Below are 20256 nucleotides of genomic sequence, written 5' to 3'. Positions count from 1 at the left end.
CCTTGATTTGGATTGAGTACTAAAGGTACCTTTCTTCATTTGATATACTTATAAACCAACAAAGAATTTCTTCTTACTAAACATTGGAATTTTAGTCCTTCTTCATTTCATCAGCAAATGATTTGTATAATGCTTGCTTGCCTCCAACTATGATATCGTCAACAAAAAATTTAGACAATAATACCATGTTCTTACCACTCTTTAAGTACAGATTATTGTTATCAATAGTTCTTACAAATCCAATCTTCACCAAATAATTGTGTAGCCTTTCATACCATGCTCTTGGGGCTTGTTTCAAACCACATAGAGCCTTATGCAACTTGCACACCATATTCTTCTTTCTAGGGTCAACAAAACCTTCATGGTTCTCTATGTGTGCTTCTTTTTCAATTATCCCATTAAAAAATGTAGATTTGACATCATCTTATATACCTTAAAATCTTTATAAGAAGAACATGCAAGTAGTATTCTGAATCATTCTTGTCTTGCAATAGGGGAAAATGTTTCCCCATAGTGAACACCTTCTTCTTGTGTATATCCTTTACAGTCTAGCCTTGTGCCTAGTGATGTCACCATTTTCATTTAGTTTGTTCCTAAATACCCACTGGGTTCCAATAACATTTTTATCTTTATGTATGGGTACCAGTATCCATGTTTTATTCTTTTTTACATGCTTAATTTCTTCATTGATTTCTTGTATCCAATCCTCACTCTCTAAAGCATCTTTCATAGATTTGGACTCAAACTCATAAAGTAAGCATGTATCACTTATGAGTCTTTTCCTTGTCATAATACTAGATTCTTTATCTCCAATAATTTTCTCAGGTGCACGATGTCTTCTCACATATTTTTCTAGCACAAGTTCTTTTCTTCTTTGATCTTCAATAGGTTCATCTTGAAAAATAATTTCAAGATCATTATCTCTCTCTTGTTCAAGTTATGGTTCATGTTCTACATGCTCAGCATTATCTTCCTGGTGTTTAGTTCCTTCTATCTATGACTTGATGTCATTCAATTGTTACTCAGCACCCATAGTCTATTGTTAGGCTACTGGCTGTTACAGCTCAACATTCCTAGTCTACTATAAATTTGTAGCTTTTTATTCTCTTATATAGGTGGGTTGTTGGGAGTACTATCATTCACATATATGAATAAGATATAGTCTTTAGGTTTTATCTTGCATTCAACTTCATTTTTTTCTACATATTCATCAACTTTCGCATTTGCACTTTCTACAACTTTGTTAGTGTTAGAGTTCAAACACTTATAAGATTTTCTCTTATTGGAATAACTTATAAATAAGCCTTCATCACTTTTAGCATCAAGTTTAACATTTCTATTATCTTTAAGTATGTAGAATTTTCTTCCAAAAACTTTGAAATACTTTACATTAGGAGCATATCCATACCATAGTTCAAAAGGTGTAGCATTTGTACCTTTCTTGACTTGTACTTTGTTCAAAGTATAAATTGTTGTGCTTACAAATTCTCTCCAATATTTATGTGATACATACTTCTCCATCATTAGTGTTCTAGCACAATCCATGATTGATCTATTTATCCTTTTAGCTATTCCATTTTGAGGAGGGGTCTTAGGTGTTGACATCGTTCTTTTGACTCCTCTATCATTGTAGAATATGTTGAACTCATTGAAAATGAATTTTTAATGTCCCCACTAATAGGGTTAGTTAGGGACAAGTAATACCTACAAAATAAATGTTAGAAATAAAACTAACTATATTATTCTACCTTTTAATTTAACCCCAATCTTAAGGATGTCTCCAGATCAAATTTCTTAGCTCATAGCTATCTCGCCATCATCTTGAGAGTGCACCCCTTAAGATTTTTCCTGGACAAGCATCCTCTATCCAAGGCCAATAGCATATGCATATGTTTGACAACATCAAAGTATTCTGGTACATTGATTATCGGCCATGGCAAACAATGGAGATCTTAATATCTCCATGTTTCATGCTTCAATATCAATTCTCAGCCATGGTGGACAATGTAGATATTAATATCTCACATGCTCCATACTTCAAGTTCACATTGATTCTAGGCCATAAAAGACAATGAAGATCTTAATATCTCACATGCTCCATGCTTTGAGTCTCATTAATATCCATGGTGTTAACCCCATCAGCTAACACAATATTATCCACAAGTATCGTTCATTAATATAAATAAATTCATAAACATAATTAAATAAATATAATCATATATATACATTTCTTACCTTCTTCTTTTCCAAGATTCGCACCCTTTCATGATTAAATCCTTTAAAAAGTCACAACACTTCATAGTTATAATACTTTCAAAAAGTCACAACACTCCATAACTAAAATCCTTTGGAAAAGTCCCACTACTTTATAATCACAATATTTTTGAAGAGTCACAACTATTCATAATTATGACCCTTTCAAAGGTTCACATCCTTTCAATAACATTGACACCTTTTCAAAAAGTCACTTCCTTATTTTCTTCATATTACTTTCCTCTTCTATTTTTCCTTTTTGGACTCCTCTCTTCTCATTTTTTTGTCCTCTCTAAAATAAACTCTCCTCTTTTTAATAGCTTAATTTTAAGGAGCCATGTCTATTTGTTAAACATCTCTTGACTTTTCATTAGATTTAATTAATTTATATTATTCAATGTTATATTATTTATTTACTTACTCATTTGTGTTTATTATTATTTATTATTAAATTCTATTTAGAAAATTAACATACTTTCTACAATATTGTCTCATGTATCTAATTTTATTTCTTTATTTACTCACTAAAATTTTATTTTATTTAATTATTTAAAGTATCATGCTAAATATTATTTCATTAATAATATAGATTAAATAATTATTATTTCCTAGTTTTATATTTTAGTATTAGTTTTAACATAACTTTATTATCATTATTTATTTAATAACATTAATTATCTAATTATTATTAAAATTCTATGTTAAAATGGGGATATGACAGTTTGCCCTTCCTCAAATTACTTTTCCTCGAGCAATTAGATAATTTCTTCTATTGAATTGAAATATATATTTCTATTAGTCCAAATTATTAGGTTGCTATCATGGATATGTTTGTATCATTTCTAATAGTCATTAACTTTCTACATTAGTCTTTCATATAAATTATTTTTCTAGTCTCTTTTAACCCTATAGGATGACAAGATCATGCACTAATACAACTTTAATGTCCCCACTAATAGGGTTAGTTAGGGACAAGGAATACGTACAAAATAAATGTTAGAATCGCAATAGTAATATAACTAACTATATTATTCTACCCTCTAAGTTAACCCCAATCTTAAGGACATCTCTAGATTGGGCTTCTTAGCTCATAGCTACCTTGTCATCGTCCCAAGATCACAACCCTTAAGATTATTCTTGGACGGGCATCCTCTATCCAAGGCCAATGACATATGCATATATTTGACAACATCAAAATATTCTAGCAAATCAATTATCAACTATGGTAGATAATGGAGATCTTAATATCTCCATGCTCATGCTTTTATATCAATTCTCGGCCATGGCAGACAATATAGATATTAATATCTCACATGCTCCATGCTTTGAGTTCACATTGATTCTTGGCCATGAAGGACAATGGAGATCTTAATATCTCACATGCTCCATGCTTCAAGTCTCGTTAATATCCATGGTGTTGATCCCATCAGCTAACACAATATTATCCACAAGTATGGTTCATTAATATAAATAAATTCATAAACATAATTAAATAAATATAATCATAAACATACCTTTCTTACCTTCTTCTTTTCCAAGAGTCACACCCTTTTATAATACAAATCCTTTGAAAAGTCACAACACTTCATAGTTATAATACTTTCAAAAAGTCATAACACTCCATAACTAAAATCCTTTGAAAAATTCTCACTATTTTATAATCACAATATTTTTGAAGAGTCGCAACTATTCATAATTATGACCCTTTTGAAGGTTCGCATCCTTTTAATATCATTGACACCTTTTCAAAAAGTCACTTCCTTATTTTCTTCATATTACTTTCCTCTTTCATTTTCCTTTTTGAACTCCTCTCTTCTTTTCCTTTTTATGTCCTCTCTAAAAAAACTTTCATCCCTTTAATATCTTAATTTTAAAGAGTCATGTCTATTTGTTAAACATCTCTTGACTTTTCATTAGATTTAGTTAATTTATATTATTCTATGTTATATTATTTATTTACTTACTCATTTGTGTTTTTTTTTTTATTAAATTTTGTTTAGAAAATTAACATACTTTCTACAATATTGTCTCTTATATCTAATTTTATTTCTTTATTTACTCATTGAACTTATATTATTTTTAAATTATTTAAAATATTATACTAAATATTATTTCATTAATAATATAGATTAAATAGTAATTATTTCCTAGTTTTATATTTTAGTATTAGTTTTAATATAACTTTATTATTATTTATTTAATAACATTTTATTATCTAATTATTATTAAAATTCTATGTTAAAATGGGGATATGATAGAATTCACCACCTCTATCAAATCTCAAACACTTCAAACTCTTTTCTATCTCCTTTTCAACTCTAGCCAAATACCACTTAAATAACTGAAAAGCGTCATATTTTTCTTTAAGAAACATCACAGTCATCATTCTAGAGCACTCATGAACAAATAAAATGAAATTTTTGTCTTCACAATAGCTTTGAACACCAATAGGTCCACATAAGTCAATATGAACCAATTCTAAAATATTATCAAATGAATATGTCTTGCTCTTGAAACTAGACTATGTCATTTTTCTCAATTGACATTATTTACACATGGTATTATGAGGTTTCTTTAGTTTAGGCAAACCTCTTACTCTTTCATTTTACTAATGCTAACTAGCTTGTTAAAATTTACATGACATAACCTCTTGTGCCATAACTAAGTATCTTCATATTATGCAAACAAACATGTCTCACTAGATAAGTCTAAGCAGAATATGTCACCTCTTGTTTGATCACCACTTCCAATCAGTTTACCATCAGCATCAAATATCTTTTCTTTTCTATGATGCAATTCAACTCTGTAACCTTATTTGTTTAGCTTTGAAATACTCAACATGTTATAATTAAGTCCTTCAACCCAATACACATTGTCGCATTTGATCTTATCAAACAGTTGTATTGATCCTTTACCTTTCACAAGACATGGTACATCATTAATAAATTTAACATAGCTACCCTTGTATGGTCCAATGTTCTAAAATTTAATTCTATCACCAGTCATGTGATTTGAACAACCACTATCAATTATCCATCTATCACTTTTATTCACATAAGAGATTAATGTAGTTTTCTCATCTTCATCATAATCTTCTTTCATAGCAACATAGAAATCTTCTTCATTGTTACTTTTAGATTCAATATTAATTTCTTCTTCATAAATATAACAAGATTTCTTACCTTTATCTTTGTAGTCCTTGTTTCTCTTGTTGTCTCAGTCTTCTCTTCTCCCCTTGTACTTGTTTTCCTTTCTTTCATCCTTGTCTTCTCTTTTGGGACATCTTGTAGCAATATGCCCAACTTTGATACATGAAAAATAGATTCTAAGAAGTTTACCTTTTTATTTTCCTTTCCCTCTTGAAATTCTTCTAGCCATCAGTACTTCAAGTTCATCAAGTCCATCATCAAAAGTGTCAATGTCACTCTTTACATGTTTTCCTTTTCCTTTCTTGTTAAGAATTAGTTGAGATTTAAAAGTAGGTTTAATATTAGTAGGAGTATAATTATCAAAATTAGACATCTTAAAAGATGTAAGCCTACCAATCACACCTTTCAAGGTTAGGGCATTACCTGGAGTACATCTCAGCTCTTGTATTGTAGAAATCTTAATAGCATAAATAGGAAGTAGATTTCTCAATACCTTTCTTATTGCTATTTCATCCTCAAGATTTTCATTGGCACCTCTAATAGCATTGACAACCTCTTTGATTCTTGCACAATACTAAACTATATTCTCACCTTCTATCTTTCTCATTTCATCAAATTTTCCTCTCAAGCTTTCTGATTTGGCTCTCATGAGATTATCATCTTCTCCATGTATGTTCTTTAATTTATCTGACATTTCCTTTTTATCCTTGCAATCTTTTATGTCATCAAACTTAGCATATTTTAGGGGTAAAGAAATCTCTAACATTTCTTGATTGTGTTCTTACTTCTCTTTTAATTGTTGAGTGGTTAGAGGTACTATTGTTATCTCCACCTATGCATTGTCTACAAGCTCTAGTGTAGCATCACCAATCCCAACAATGTGTGGCCTCATAAATCTTTTCTATATAGGGAAGTTCTCTTTGTTCAACTTTGGCACCTCTTTTTTCTACATTATGATCTTTAGCTTTGAGTGCCATCAAAATTTTCTCTACAAGCACCAATGCTTGTTGAAATTCTTTAGAATAATCAAGAGGGTAGGTTAATCAATTATCCAAGGTCCATATGTAGAAATAAAACTCTTCATAGCTTAGTGAACCCATATCCATAAAAAATATTCATCATGCATGCATCCATTAGATTAGACAATCACTTAAATTTTTAGGTTACTGTCAAATCAACTTTGTAGAAATGTAAGCATGAAACGTAATAGATTCAATAACACATTTAACAAAATGATTTTATGTGGAAACCCAATTTGGAAAAAATCACCAGTAACATGATACTAATTCTCACTCTTCTAAAGCGATACCTTGTGAAAGGCCAACCCTATTAAAGGTTACAATGCACACTATTAAATATGAACTGGTTAAAGGATTTTAGTCACTCTATTAGGAGTGAGCCTTGTTAAAGGACTTTAGATCATTCACTTAGAATGTCACCTAGTTAAAGGATTTACAAATGACTATTAGATCAACCTTAATTGAAAGGATTTACCCTAGACTGATACAATGACTAGAAAGTAACATTAAGGCTTGATCTAATAGCAACTTACAACTCACTTTGCAAATTACATATCTATGTTTTAGTCCTTCATTCTTCTTGGCTTTCACACACTTCAACTCTAATAGGTTGTCCACCCTTCAAGTATCCATACCCTTAAGTCTTCTTACTTTGCATGCCAATTGTAGACTCTATAGTTTAGCCACTCTATGAAACAACACCCTACACTCCGTGTCTTTCTTTTCAATGAATCTACCCATCTTTTCATTTTATTCCCTTCTAGAAACTTCTTCTGCAATCCTTTTTGAACTCACCTCAAATTGATTCATCTTGAATTATATGCCACTAGCTCATCAGGCTTATCTTCAACATAGTTTACACAATCCAAGAAATCAAACTTGTCACTCATATTCATCAAATTCATAATATTTCTCATAATGCTGACACTTGGCACTAACTTTCTTTTGATGCTTAGCACATACTGCATTGCTCAGCATCCACTATCAAATCACTTGGCATAAACTAAAGTTTACTCATGCTTGGCATCAAATAAAATTTACTCAGCTAACACTGTATCACTCAGCATATACTAAAATTTGACTTTACTCAACTCTAACTGATTAACTGCTTGGCTTGCACTAACTTTTCTTGGCACCTTCTATGCACTTGATCAAGCTTGGAATACTCAATTCTTCTCTCTTGTTCTTCTAGACTTTGCTAGTGTATCCAACCTCTGTAATCTTAAGTTGATAATCAATGCACTATTAGATCACTATCTTAACTAATCTATGTACTTCTTTTCTTTACCATAACTCAACCTTTCCTCTAGGTTCTCTTGTTATCTTATTTGGTCAAATCCTCTTTATCAATCAAACATATGATAGTACTCAAATCATCTAAGAAATTGTCTTACCAACAAGTAGTAGGTTTGACATCAATAAAAAATAATGATTAAAACATATTCTCATACTTGTACCAATTTATTTTCAACAATCTCCCTCTTTGGCATTGATGGCAAACCAAACTTAATTAGTACGACCAATAATAATACCAAAAAGAAAATAATCCCTTGTATTGAAATCTCTCCCTCTATTAGCAACTTTCATCTTCTGTATAGGTTGCAAAATTTTGTTCTAATCAATAGATAATCAATCAACTCATCCTTATGACTCCCTCTAGACCACTTCTTATATCTCCCTCTGAGTAGATATATCATGTTTCTTCTATCTCCCTTGGATTTATTTCTCCTTGTATCTTCTATAATCTCCTAGATTTCTTGCTTTCTTTTTCTTTCTCCCTCTTTGACAACAATGCCAAAGAATTGTCATCTTAATATGTAGATATGAACATTTATAGTTTCTCCCTCTATCACCTAGCTTGTGACTTATTTGTACCTCTAGCTCTTTGATTACTTTAGGCAGCTCCTAAAGCAAGATCCATTGCATTAATGTGTAACATATGTCAATCATCTTGTTTGATGTAGGGAACTTCGTATGCTTCATAAATAGTCTTGGATAGGGGTATCACCCCTAGTTTACCTCATAGATACTCATGAGCATCCTTAGATAATACTTTTGTGAAGATATCAACTATTTTCTCTTTTGTGTTAATATATTCCATCTTCACCTCTTTATCTTGAACTAAATCTCTCAAGTAATGATACTTGATTTCAATGTGCTTAGTCTTTGTATTCATCACAAAATTTTTCGATATATTTATAGCACTTGTATTATCACAATAAAGTATCACAAGTTCAGTGATTTCCTCTTTCATCCCCTTGAGTAGTTGTTTAATCCATACAATGTTTGTACAATTTATTGTAGTAGCAGCATATTTAGCTTCAGCAGTAGAATGAGATATGTAGTTTTGTTTCTTACTATTTCATGTAACTAGCCTTTTTCCTAAGAAAAATACTCCTCCACTGGTGTTGTTTTTGTCATCAATATTTCCAGCCCAATCAACATCAATGTTGGCTCTCAATTAAAAAATTTCATTTTTCTTATAATATAGACCGGTTTTCTATTCCTTTTAGATATCTCATTACTCCATTAATATCATCAAATGATTCTCCCTAGGATTAGCAAAGAATCTTGTAACTATCCCAATAGATAATCCAATATCAAGTCTATTGTGAACTATATATTGTAATTTTCCAATCATAAATCTTTACAATATTTGATTCACCTTAGTTGAATCATCATTCTTTGACAATTTATGTCCTATCACCATAGGTGTGCTTACTAGCTTGGAATCTTCCAATCCAAAAAAATTTAGTATCTCCTTTACATATTCTAACTAAGTTATGTATATACCATATTTCATCTAATGTATTTGCAAATCTATAAAGAACTTGATCTCTCCAAACATAGACATTTCAAATTCTTTCTTCATTTCATTTACAAAAGCTTTACATAAAGTATATTGACCTCCAAAAATGATATGATCAACAAAAAATTTAGATATTAAAATTCCTTTTCCTTTTTTGTCTCCAAGTACAGATTGTTGTTATCATCAATCCTCTCAAATCCAATCTTCACAAGATAATTATGAATCTTTTCATACCATGCTCTTAGTGCTTGCTTCAAACTATATAAAGCTTTGTGTAGTCTACATATTGTGTTCTTATTGTTAGCATCAAAAAATCCTTATGGTTGTTCTATGTAAACCTCCTCTTATAATATACCATTCAGAAATGCAGACTTAACATCCATTTGATAAACTTTGAAACCTTTGTATGCAGAGTAAGAAAGCAGAGTTCTTACTCCTTCCAATCTTGCAAAAGGAGAAAATATTTTTCCATAATTTATCCCTTGTTCTTGAGCATATCCTTTACAAACTAATATTTCTTTGTTCCTTGTTAATTCACCATTTTTATCTAACTTGTTTTTGTAAACCCACTTGGTTCCAATCACATTTTTATCTTCGGATCTAGGAACTAGAGTCCATGTCTTATTTTTATCAATTTGCTCAATCTCTTCTTTCATGGCCTTACTCTAGTCCACATCTCCTAAGGTATCTTTCATTTTTTTAGGTTCATGCATGCTAAGAAAACATGTATCATTTCTTAACTTGTTGTTTTTCATTGGTCTTGCATCTTTATCTCCAATAATTTGTGTTGCAAGGTGATGTCTCTTGACATTCTTTGACAATCTTGGTTCTGCTCTATTTTTCTCATTTGTTCTCTCAACTTCTAAATCATTATGTACATCTTTATTAAGTAGTTCAACATCTCTTTCATGAGTACTAATCTTAGAATCATAATGTGTTGCACTTCATTCTATAACTCATCACCTGAATGCAGCTCGATTCTTGAATGTAACTCAACATCATAGTATGTGACTCAACAATTATTGAAACTTGTTGTTGATTTGTAACTTGATTTACATTATCTTTATTAATAGGCATACCTTCATAAAAGTATACAAATGATTTTTATTCCTCTGGTTCCTTCATAAGTTCAACCTCATGTACATCTGTATATTCATCAAATTTCACATTTGTACTTTCCACAACTTTGTTAGTGTTAACACTTATAATCTTTACTTCTTGTGGCATAGCCAAGGAATATACCTTCTTCACTTTTTGCATCTAGTTTACCATTCCTAAAATCTTTGAGAATATAACACTTGCTTACAAATACCTTAAAATATTTTACATTTGGTGAGTATCCATACCATAGTTCATAAGATGTTGAATGAGTACCTTTCTTGACTTATACATAGTTCAAGGTATAGATAGTTGTACTCATAGCCTCTCTGTAGTACTTCAAAGTAACTTTTTTCTTCATCATGAGTGTCCTAGCATATTCCATTACAGATATGTTCCTCCTTTCAAAAATTCCATTTTGTGGAGGGGTCCTAGGGGCATATGTTTTCCTTTTGATTCCTCTATCATTACAAAAAATCTCAAACTCATTTGATGTAAATTCCCCTCCTCTGTCAGATCTCAAACATTTTAAACTTTTACTTCTTTCCCTCTCAACTCTTGCTAAGTACTACTTAAACATTTGGAAAGCATCAAATTTTTTTTTTTAGAAAGATAATTATCATCATTCTAGAATAATCATCAACAAATGGCATAATGTACTTATCTCCTTTGTAGCTTTGCACATCAATTGTTCCACACAAGTCATTATGAACAATCTCTAATATTCCTTTAGAGGTATGAGTCTTACTCTTAAAACTTGACTTTGTCATTTTGCTAACTGACATTGATTGCAAATTATATTATCAAATTTCTTCAACTTAGGTAAACCTCTGACTATTTTCATGTTACTAATATTAACCAAGTTATCAAAATTAACATGACATAACCTCTTGTGTCATAACTACACATCATAAAATTCTACAATTAAACAAGTAGCATCATCCATATCAAGATAGAAAAGATTACCTCTAGTTTGATCACCTTTTCCAATTAGTTTTCCATCATTATTATATATCTTAGCAATCTTGTTCTCAAAGTCAACCTTACAACCTAAACTATTAAGTTGTGACACACTCAACAAATTATAGTTAAGTCCTTCAACATAATAAGCATTGTCACATAAATTCTTTTCTGTGAGTTTGATAGAACTTTTTTCTTTTATCAAACAAGGTGCATCATTACCAAACGTTACACTATTTCCATAATAATAATTCAAGGTAATGAACTTACTTTATCTCAAGACATGTGATGTGAACACCCATTGTCAATGATCCATCTATCATTGTTGTTCACATAAGATACTAGTGCAGTTGCTTCATCCTCATCAGAATCATCCTTCATTGCAACATACACCACTTCATCATCATGATCATCAGATCCATCTTTAGTTTCCTCCTTAACAATATAGCAAGACTTCTTGCCTTTGTCTTTGTAATTTTTGATGTCTTCATCTCTTCTACTTTTGTACTTGTCTCCACCTCTGTAATTCTTCTTCTCTAGACATCTAGCAGTAATATGACCAACCTCATTGCAATTAAAACACATTATAGGTAACTTACCTTTGAATTTTCCTTTACCTCTATGAAATCTTCTTGCTAGTAGTGCTTCAATTTGTTATACATCCTCCTCATTTGTATCATTGTCACTAGAAACATATTTTACCTTTTTCTTCTTCTTCTCATTAGGTTTCTTAAATGACAGTCTAGCTTTGAAAGAAGATTCAGCATTGTTAGATTTGAAGTTATCAAAATTAGATAGCTCAAAAGTAGTGAACCTACCTACGAGACCTTCAAGAGTCAAATTAGAACTTGGTATACATCTCAATTCTTGAATTATAGAAACTCTAATAGCATAGATGGGCAGTAGTTTTCTCAAAACTTTACTCAATATAGTAACATCATCTGTCTTACCATTAATTCCTCTTATGGAATTAAAAACATATTTTATCCTAGAGCAATATTGAGAAATATTCTCACCTTCTTGCATTCTCATATCATCAAACTTACCTCTAGGACTTTCAGATTTGGCTCTTAAAACATTTGTGTCTCCTCCATAAATGGTATGAAGAGGTGTTCCACATTTTCTTTTTACTATCACAACTCTTAATTTTATCAAACTTGGAATTAATTAGGGTAGAGGCAATCTTCATCATTGTCTGGTTATGTTCTTTCTTCTTTTTTAGATCTTTAGCAATTAGTGCTCCAGCAGAATCAACATCCTCAGTGGTGATGGTAGATTGTGCATGGTCTCCAAGACCTCCTAGGTGTAGCTTCATCAGACTTTTCCATCCAGGAAAGTTATATCTATTAAGCTTGGGTACCTCTCTTTTCAACATCTTGATCTTTTTCTTCTAGTACCTTCAAACTAAATTCTCTTAAGAAGATGGCTTTGATACTAATTGTTTGAATTCTTTAGAATTACTGAGATAGGGTTGAATTAGTTATCCAAGGTCCAAATGGACAAATAAAAAAATTTCACAGCTTAGTGAACCCATATCCATAAAATATATTCATCATGCATGCATCCATTAGATCATACAATCACTTAAACTTGTAGGTTACTCTCAAATTAACTTTGTAGAAATAGAAGCATGAAACATAAAAAATTTAATAACATATTTGACACAATAATTTTACATGGAAACCCAATTTGGAAAAAAGAACCAGTAACATGCTACCAATTCTCACTCTTCTAAAGTGATGTCCTATGAAAGGCCAACCTTATTAAAGGTTAGAATGCACATTGTTAAATGTGATCTGGTTAAAGGGTTTAAATCACCCTATTAGGAGTGAGCCTTTTTAGAGGATTTAAGATCATTCATTTGGAATTTCACTTGATTAAAGGATTTACAAATGACTATTGGGTAAACCTTAATCCAAAGAATATACCCTAGATTGATACAATGGTTAGAAAGTAATGGTAAGGCTTGATCTGATAATAACTCACAACTCACTTTGAAAATTACAAATCTTTGTTTCAGTCCTCCATTCTGCTTGGCTTTCACACACTTTAACTTTGATAGATTGTCCACCATTCAAGCATCCATACCCTTAAGTCTTCTTAATTTGCATGTCAGTTACACACTCTATAGTTTGGCCACCATTTGAAACAACACCCTAGACTCATAGTCTTTCTTGGGTTCTCACACATGTTAATTGTTGTTTCATGCCTTGTATCCCCTTATAAAGAGAAATTAGATCTTTTTTCATTCATCCTCCATCATCCATTTTAGGGTTAGGTAGAATTAGGTAGGATTCAATGAATCTACCCATTTATTTGTTTAATCTATTCTAAAAACTTCTTCTTCAATCCTTTTTGAATTCACCTCAAAATGGTTCATCTTGAATTTTGTGCCACCAACTCATCAAGTTTATCTTCCACATGGTTCATACAATCTGAGAAATAAAACTTGCAAGCTTAGATTCATCAAATTCATGATCTTTCTCATAATGATGACACTCAGCATTAACTTGCTTCTAATGCTTAGCACATATGTGTTGCTTGACATCCACTATCAAATCACTTGGCATAAACTAAAGTTTACTGGTGCTCAGCATCAACTAAAATTTTCTCGGCTAACTATATCACTCGGCATACACTAAATTTTGACTTTTCTCAGCTTCAATTGATTTTATGCTTGGCTTGCACTAACTTTTCTCAGCACCTTCTATCCACTCAGTCAAGCTTGGCAGACTCAATTCTTCTCTCTTGTTGTTCTAGACTTTTTCAATTTGCAATATTAAGTAGATAATCAATGCACTATAATATCACTAACTTAACTGGTCTTTGTACTTCTTTTCTTTATCATAACTCAACCTTTTCTCTACATGCTCTTGTTATCTTATTTGATCAAATCCTCTTCATCAATCAAACACATGATAGTACTCAAATCATCTAAGAAATTTTCTTACCAACAAGTAGTAGGTTTGACATTAGTGACAAAACAATGATTGAAATACATTCTGATACTTGTATCAATCTATTTTCAACAATGCTTTGATGACAATTGTTAGAATGTTTATAATAAATGGGAGGGAGGTGAATCAGTTATTCAAGTTCCAAATATACCAATTGAATAAACAAACACTTAACTTCAGATCTTAACATTCCATAGCTTGGTCTCTTTAGTCAATTATTCAGTAACATCAACTAGTTGTTCGCTATTCAAAATATAACTATATTGTAGAATATAAATATTAATAGTAAAACACCACAAATAACATCCACACAAGTTTGACACTAATATTTAATGTGGAAACCCAATTTGGGAAAAACTACCTGTAACATGTCACTAATTTTTTATTCTTATAAAGTGAGCTCTGTTAGAAACCAACCCTATTAAAGGTTAAAAAATACACTATTAAATGTGACCTTATTAAAGTAATTTAATCACCTTGTTGGAGTGGTCTTGTTAGAGGACTTTAGAACATTCTGTTAGAATTCCACCTTGATTAAAGGATTTTAGTATGACTCTTAGGTCTAACTTGATTAAAGTATTTCAAATATTTATAAAAGGGTTACAAAGTAATAGAAGGCTTTGATATGTCAAGTACAACTCATTTTGCATATACAAATCTTAGTTCATCTCACAAGTTGATTCACTATCTAGCCTTTATTGTCATCTTAGTCTCTAATTTGCTTGGAAACCCTTCAAGAAATCACTCTTCACCTCCACTCAATTCATCTCAACCTTCTGCTTAAATTTTCTAGTCAATAACATCAACAACTGCTCCAATATTTTTCCTTCTCTATCTTAAAATTAACCCTTGTACCTCCTTAAATAGGTAATTCTAATCTTTTTCTACTTAAACACCACTATAGATCTTAGGGTTTATGATCAAATTCAACACATACAATGAATCTATCCACCTTGTTCATCATCTTATTTTCTAGAGACTTCTTTATGAATCCTTACATAGAAATGTGCAAACATGGTTTCCCTTGATTTAAATGTTTTAGTTCATCCATTCTTATCTTCAACACACTTTCCATATTCCAAGAAATCAACTCTATCGGCTAGAAATTATGATTTCTCATAAACTATTAAAATGTTGTTCCTCAACCACCACTATGTTCTAACATTTAGTCATCACTAGGTTAATCGGTCACTACTAAATTTCTTACTCAACACATATATTATAACTCGGTCAATATTGATGCTTGGTCAACATTGTTTCTACTCCGCACTTATTATGGATCGGTCAACACTAGTATCACTCAACATATACTTCAAGTTCCTTAATCTTCTACTCTATTTCTCAGTCAAGCCTCTACATTTGGTCTATCTTTGATCTCTTCTTCAAGGCTTTAGTGTAACTATCTTCTCCACTTGCAACATGATTTAAACAATCATTTTATCTCATCAAAGTCTAACTAATCAAGTTTCCATTTGTAGTTTCCTCTTCATAACTCAACCTTTCTTCTAGATACTTTTGCTATTACCAACTTCTCAAATCCTCTTCATCAATCAAATAGATATGACACTCATATAAGATAGAAAATGTCTCAGAAATAAGGTTTGACATCAATGATAACATAACAATTGTTCCAATTGTAGTTTCCAACATCTTGTAGGGATCATTTCTAGAGCTACACATCCAAAGACAACTTGAAGGCATCCAATAGGATCTTGAGCTTATAGTATCACACTCTTTCCTTGAGATGAATCTCAACTTACTTGTATTTTATGGACACATTGGTGACTACAGTTGGCCTTTCACTTTGTCACCTTGTCTCTTTTATGAAGTATGCATTTCAAATTTGTACAAGAAGACTTGATATTTATTAGCATGAGATACATGGATTGAGAGTGATTTTGTGGGAAAGTGTTTTTGTATTCATAATCTTGCTCAGGTCATTCTTTCTCATCATTTCAAGTTCATTATGCAATCTAGTTTCAATAGTGCCCTTTGTGAGGACATGGACAAAATTCAAGTTTTTATGGTATCATTCTTCATCATCCATATAAGGGGCTTTTTTTATTTAGTCATTCTATTCACTTATTCAAAAATTTTATATATATATATATATATATATATATATATATATATATATATATAAAAGTAATAAAAGATCTAACAATGAAAACCTTCAGGCATTCTTGGCCAGTTGATATTTGAAAATTAGCTTTCAATGAATACTAATTGCAAAGTAAATTCTTAGTAGTGAAAATGATTTTTGTAGTGCCATCAAGTGGTAACTAATTTAAAATTAGATTCCTAGTGGTCACTTGTCATAATAAAATTTGAAAAAATGACACACAGACACACACATATAATACTATGCAATAATTGGGTTGAGCTAACCATTTTTTAGGGACACTCAGTTGCTTCTTTGGGTTTGTTTCTCTTAGTATTTCTAGAATCTCATGTTGCTTCATTGTGTGGTTGAGCTTTATTGTATTACTTATAAAAATTTCTATCATTTTATGCTCTTTTTTAAGCCATCCCTAAGTCAAAGTTGAACTTCAACCTTCATTTTGTCCTAAGTTCAAGTTTAGATTCAAGTTAGCCATACAAAACTTGAAAAATTATTCTTTTTCTCTACTCCTCAGTTGATAGTTTTTCAACTTAAGAAGTTGAATTTGAACCTTGAACCTCTTAGTTTCAAGTTCAAGTTCAACATTATGATTTTACTAATGAATTACGGCTTGACAATTTTTTCTCGATAGGTCTTATTTCTAAAAAAAGATATCAGTCTCAAATCTTGGGAAGTTGTACATAATAGAATGCTCAGGTATTAAGGCATGATTATAGTGATAGCTAGAGAGAGCATGTCAAAGTATAATTCATCATTAAATAGAGTGTGATTGTAGGCTGAGTTCATCCAAAAGTGAGATCTTGTGCTAATTTGATAGAAGTATTTAATTGAAAAGACTAAAATGTTTTGTCAAATAAATCTCGACATGAATGTATTAATGATTCCACACTACCATAACTATTTTTAATATTTCTCAAAAATGTTCCATAAGTACTAATTTATTTTCCATTATTCACTAACTTTCTAATCTAAAGGTTCAAAATAAAGAAGCTAGTAAGGGTTTGCAGGAGTTGTTGGGTACACAAAATCATTGAGTACCAAGTAGTTCCTTTTGTTACTTTCCATTTCTAGTTTCCCTTCAAGAATTTTAGGCAATTGTATGTGGTAGGTCAGTTTCATTTTCAAATTAGCATGTCTTTTTTTTTATCAAAACTACTAAAAGTTGAAAAGACCTATTTGTTAATTTTTCTTCTTGAAATTTGAGACACATTTCTAGTAAATTTAAACTTAACAGATATAGTGGAAAGAACTAGAAGTGTCCAGAATGAAACTATAGCTGAGAAATTAAACAATAGTGGGTTATTAGAGGCTGTAACTTTTCCTCATGTATTGGCATACTATGAGCTAGTAATAGAATGTGCAAATCATTATGACCCCCAAAATAGGTACATAAAGAAGATTTTAGGGGAAGTCTTGGCAAGGATTAGTAGGGTTATTGTTGGATCAACTTTGAAGATTTTCCACAACGAACCTTATGAGCCTTTGACCTTTGAAGAAATGATGCAGCTATAAGAGGAATGTAACAAAGATTACAATTCCCTAGTCACATAAAGTTGGCTTTTGAGGCCAGCAATAGGGGGTCAAGGTTGTCTAAACCCTCTAACTATTGAGGATTTTATTAAGGAAATTGCAGATATAGTTTTCCTCTTGAATAGGGTGAAAGGAAATGTAAATGCTTCCCACTAGTAGGATTGGATATATTTCTTCATACAGAAGATTATAGAAGGTTAAAAAATCATTGACCGGGCTGATTTAATAGCAAAAAGATTACACAAAGGGCTATTGAGTTTCGCTAATTTTTTTCATTTCTTTGTCATCACATCTTGTCTACATTTTAATTAATTTAAAAGAGTGGTAAGGTCCTCCTCATGATCCATGGAGGAAAGACATGAAAATATACCAATACGATAAGCATCTAGAAGCCAAAAAACCCTCTCAAGAGTTTAGAAGAATCAATGATGTATTTTTGGTAAGGCTAGTCTTTGAGATCGAAGGGAAGAAGAAAAATTGTAGACTCTTAGAGGAGGCCATGCAAGTGATTCATACCTAGTGCTTTTGTTTCATCTAGTTCCCAAGATTCACCTACCTCAGAGTTGGAGCTTTTGATGGTGAACCCATTAAGTTACCCTGATATTGCTTGGACAATATTGCACTATTGGATATATGCAAACAACTAATAATTGTTGTGAAACTATTTGAAAGTACTAAGAGGCATCAAGGGTACTCTTCCCTATAGAATTGGGTTATTATAGGTGTCCAAACCTCAAACATGCTATGATGGTGAAAGAGGAGATGCTCAGCCTCTACCTTAAACCCTATGTCACCAGGAAAGGTTTTGATTATACAGGGTTCACCAAACTAAATCTCAATATCATACCCAAATTCCAACATAGTCCTCATATGGAGGATTATTGAGCCAACTGATCTGATGCATTTGAAGTTAGAAAAATGTTGTGGTCAAGGATGACCTTAGATTAAGTGATAACCTTCAAGATTGTCCTAGACACTAATGGATTAAAAGATGATGAGAAAGAAGATGTGATAGACCCTTGGTATCTTGAATAGGTAGAATGTTTCCTAATTCTTGAACTAGATTGGAGAAAAAGGAAAGAAGATGATTCACAATCCTAAACTATAGATGTGATAAAAAGGAAAAAAGAATGGCTTGCCAAAAAGAAGACTTAAGACACTTTCATTAAGTCATCAAAACAACATTTGAAGTCTAAGAAAATGAAATATTTTGAAAGAATGATTTCTCTTACTAACCATGTTGTAAATGATATTGTTGCAAGTAAATAGGAACTTGAAGTTGAATCAACTCCATCTGATGTTAAAGTTCAACTTAGAGCAAGGCCTAACAAAAGGGTAACTCATTTGAGCACCAAGAAAAGTCATGAGAAACTAGTAGATTTGGATCCTCTAGAAGTGGAACTTCAAATAGTGTAAGTCCCTAGCTACAAAATTCAAAATATGGAAGAAAATCAAGACATCTAGAGTGGAGAAAGTAGCATTCCTATGGATTCTCTTTCCTTGACTAACAACATCATAGTGCCAAAGAAGGCCAAATGGCTAGAGACATTAGTTGCAAAGATGTGAAGAATAGTGCCTCTATCCTTACCCATTGACAACTTAGTAAGTAAATGTCTAAGAAAGTCATTTAAGACCAAGAAAATGAAAACTAAATCCAAGATTAAGTTTGATAAAGACACAAGGTACTAGTTGCAAGAAATTGCAAAATAATTTCAAGATAAGGATGAGGTTGACATGAGTGCTCAAGACCACCAAGTATCAAAGGCAGATCTTGGAATAGGTAGTAGAGTAGTTGATATGAAAATATTTAAGGTTTCCAACAAGAAGATTATTGACCAGGTCTGGAAGGATGCCAAAGATAAGAAAGATATGAAAGAGACAATGAAAAGCATGGCTCAATATATCAATGTTATCCAACACCTTGAACCAAGGCCACTTAGTAAAATACCTGCTACTATAGATATCAAGTTGATCATCTACAAAGAAGTAAGTTGGTTACTAAAAAGGTTTGAAGGTTGGGTTGAATTTGTACATGCTAAGACAATTAAACAAGTAAGTCTTTTGAATGAAGTACTAAAAGAAGCTACTAATGTGACCAGAAAGATAGAATCTAACATCGATTCTCATGAGAAAGGAAAAGATAATTGGGTCAAAGAAGTTCCATGGATGGAAGTAGTATAGGAATATGGTTTGTAGAAATCCCTCATAGAACAACCAATGCTAGGACTAGATGATAAAAATTTCTATGTGATTAAAGACTGCATCAAATGGAGGAATGAAGCCATTGCACAAGGTGTCTCTGAAGTCAAAGGATTGCTCAATGGGCTCAAAATTGTGGATGATATTATCCAATGTGATC

The sequence above is a fragment of the Cupressus sempervirens genome, chromosome 5 (genome assembly GCF_028749045.1).
Source record: "Cupressus sempervirens isolate cs-2001-9-10 chromosome 5, ASM2874904v1, whole genome shotgun sequence".
Taxonomy (NCBI): Eukaryota; Viridiplantae; Streptophyta; class Pinopsida; order Cupressales; family Cupressaceae; genus Cupressus; species Cupressus sempervirens.
Note: the sequence above shows the minus strand (reverse complement) of the source record.